The sequence below is a fragment of the Littorina saxatilis genome, linkage group LG2 (assembly GCF_037325665.1).
Source record: "Littorina saxatilis isolate snail1 linkage group LG2, US_GU_Lsax_2.0, whole genome shotgun sequence".
Taxonomy (NCBI): domain Eukaryota; kingdom Metazoa; phylum Mollusca; class Gastropoda; order Littorinimorpha; family Littorinidae; genus Littorina; species Littorina saxatilis.
In genome coordinates, this window is record NC_090246.1 from 62,598,005 (window position 1) to 62,601,621 (window position 3,617).

Below are 3,617 nucleotides of genomic sequence, written 5' to 3' on the forward strand. Positions count from 1 at the left end.
TACTGCCAGTATGACAAAAACAACTGGAAAATAACCAGGAGACCCGACAGTGTGTATACCCATGAAATAAAGGCACTCGGCAAATACGTGCAGTGCACTAGAATAAAGAAATATGGCAGAAGTCTATTATCTAGAACTAAGAAGTATTTATCCCCGAGTACTTTAATTGTCTGTCTTAATTTGAATGGAAGCTCGCGTCATCATAATTAGCGTAGGTTCCTAAATGCCAGCGGGCCAGGCAGTCTGATAGAACGGTGCAAGGTCTCGGCCAACCAAGACTATGGCATACTCGTAGCAAAGCCGCCGAATGGTACCGTACCATGAACCAAGAATAGTGACGTAATTACGTCACGGTCGAAAGTCTTTGACGTCAACTTTGCCTCCCTGTAGTCTTTTTCTCTCGCGCGGTGTGTGTGTGTGTGTGTGTTCATTTTGTGCACATGTGTTAGTGTTACTGTTTGTGTGTGTGTGTGTGTGCGTGTGTGTGTGTCAGTGTGTGTGTGTTTGTGTGTGTGTGTGTGTGTGTGTGTGTATGAGTCTGTACTCGTGTGTGTGTGTGTGTGTGTGTGTGTGTGTAAGAAAGAAAGAGAGAGAGGGAGGGAGTGAGGGAGAGAGAGTGTGTGTGTGTGTGTGTGTGTGAATGTCTGAAGAGTACTCGGGTCCAGCGCGAGCGTTTTTATATTTAGTCAAGTTTTGACTAAATATTTTAACATCGAGGGGGAATCGAAACGAGGGTCGTGGTGTATGTGTGTGTGTATGTGTGTGTGTGTGTGTGTGCGTGCGTGCGTGCGTGCGTGTAGAGCGATTCAGACCAAACTACTGGACCGATCTTTATGAAATTTGACATGAGAGTTCCTGGGATTGATATCCCCATACGTTTTTTTCATTTTTTTGATAAATGTCTTTGATGACGTCATATCCGGCTTTTTGTGAAAGTTGAGGCGGCACTGTCACGCTCTCATTTTTCAACCAAATTGGTTGAAATTTTGGTCAAGTAATCTTCGACGAAGCCCGGGGTTCGGTATTGCATTTCAGCTTGGTGGCTTAAAATTTAATTAATGACTTTGGTCATTAAAAATCTGAAAATTGTAAAAAAAAATAAAAATTTATAAAACGATCCAAATTTACGTTTATCTTATTCTCCATCATTTGCTGATTCCAAAAACATATAAATATGTTATATTCGGATTAAAAACAAGCTCAGGAAGCCAATGCATAGCCCCTCCATAGGAGCCTAAATTGATGACGTCACGGCAATAAAGTCTGCGGACTCCATAAAGTCTCTTATTTCTAATGCATGGACCGCGCATAGAGCCTTATGTCGGCCATAAAGTTATAGCAGGCCCCTCCTTCCAATAAGAGCTATGGAACCCGCTATTGGAGCGTTTAAAATGGCGGCTGCTTTCATGCCGATTCAGGATGAGAAGAAATTTGAGAAGCAACCGGATCTTTCTTGACCGCCTACATCCACTGAATCGTTACGACGACGTGGAACTGTACAGAAAATTCCGCTTTCGTCGGCAGGACATTCTTGCAATCACGGATGAACTGTAAGAGCAACTCGAACTGCCGAATCGAAAGGGTGCATTGCCGCCGGTTCTGCGGGTTATCTTGACTTTGGGTCAGTTTTTACGCGTGCGGATCTTTTCAAGATGTGTGTGGCGAACTGATCGCGGTACATAAGTAATAATGATAATAATAATAATAATATGGGAATTTATAACATCAAACACAGCATGCAGAACCAGCAAGAGAGTGACTTATACCTTTATGGCGAGGGTACCGGAATGGATATAGTTTCCAGCAAGTTTTATCAGGAGACGGGCTTTCCAAACTGTCTGCGGCAAATGGTGTACAACTGACCCGCCGCGAAGCATCACAAAGCTTGACGCATGCGCAGAGACACAGGATGACGGGGAATCCCTTCCACTATCTACGTGTTAAAAATAGAGCCGCTCTTAGCTATGGCAGGCACTATTTCAACTCATGCATGCGGACCGCTGAGTTCTATAGTGCGTTTCATAGCTATGCGCTCTACAGCGCTATGAAATCCTAAAAGTATGGAGGGGCTATACATTCGGCCCCTGAAAATTAAATATATAAAAATTATTATCAAAATTAAATTGTCCAAATCAATTTAAAAACACTTTCATCTTATTCCTTGTCGGTTCCTGATTCCAAAAACATATAGATATGATATGTTTGGATTAAAAACACGCTCAGAAAGTTAAAACAAAGAGAGGTACAGAAAAGCGTGCTATCCTTCTTAGCGCAACTACTACCCCGCTCTTCTTGTCAATTTCACTGCCTTTGCCATGAGCGGTGGCCTGACGATGCTACGAGTAAAATGGCATTGCGTTTCATTTTGTGAGTTCGACAGCTACTTGACTAAATATTGTATTTTCGCCTTACGCGACTTGTTTTATCTACTATTACCAGCAGTCGACACGCGGTGATACATATGCTCTTTGACCTTTCCTTGGGGATATCCCGTACTAAAAATAGAATACGGGATTATGGGAAAGCTGTTCAAGGGCACTCACGCACTATATTCGATTTTCAATACACGACTCAAAACCTTTGGGATAAACCAACAAGTCGCGTAAGGCGAAAATACAATATTTAGTCAAGTAGCTGTCGAACTCACAGAATGAAACTGAACGCAACGCAACGCAGCAAGACCGTATACTCGTAGCATCGTCACTCCACAGCCCGTGGCAAAGGCAGTGCCCGTGGAATTGACAAGAAGAGCGGGATATTCGTTGCGCTGAGAAGGATAGCACGCTTTTCTGTACCTCTCTTCGTTTTAACTTTCTGAGCGTGTTTTTAATCCAAACATATCATATCTATATATTTTTGGAATCAGGAACCGACAAGGAATAAGATGAAAGTGTTTTTAAATTGATTTCGAAAAAAAAATTTGATAATAATTTTTATATATTTAATTTTCAGAGCTTGTTTTTAATCCGAATATAACATATTTATATGTTTTTGGAATCAGCAAATGATGGAGAATAAGATAAACGTAAATTTGGATCGTTTTATAAATTTTTATTTTTTTTTACAATTTTCAGATTTTTAATGACCAAAGTCATTAATTAATTTTTAAGCCACCAAGCTGAAATGCAATACCGAAGTCCGGGCTTCGTCGAAGATTACTTGACCAAAATTTCAACCAATTTGGTTGAAAAATGAGGGCGTGACAGTGCCGCCTCAACTTTCACGAAAAGCCGGATATGACGTCATCAAAGACATTTATCAAAAAAATGAAAAAAACGTTCGGGGATTTCATACCCAGGAACTCTCATGCCAAATTTCATAAAGATCGGTCCAGTAGTTTAGTCTGAATCGCTCTACACACACACACACACACAGACAGACAGACAGACAGACAGACACACGCACATACACCACGACCCTCGTTTCGATTCCCCCTCGATGTTAAAATATTTAGTCAAAACTTGACTAAATATAAAAAGAATAAAATACAAGAATTTAGAGTTCAGAAAAGAAGAACAAAAAGTTAAGAAATCATGTTTTACTAAAGTAAAGTGGGGACTCGAACCCGAGACCGCCGGCCCGTCGCGATATAATAGCTTATCTTTTGATTATAATCA

At 40.9% G+C, this 3,617-nt stretch overlaps 1 protein-coding gene across 1 annotated transcript in view; it reads right to left on the reverse strand.

The window, feature by feature from the left end:
* LOC138959495 (activating transcription factor 7-interacting protein 1-like) overlaps positions 1 to 3,617 on the reverse strand; it is a 364,173-nt gene that overhangs the window by 64,138 nt on the left and 296,418 nt on the right. The gene's annotated exons all lie outside the window — the stretch shown is intronic.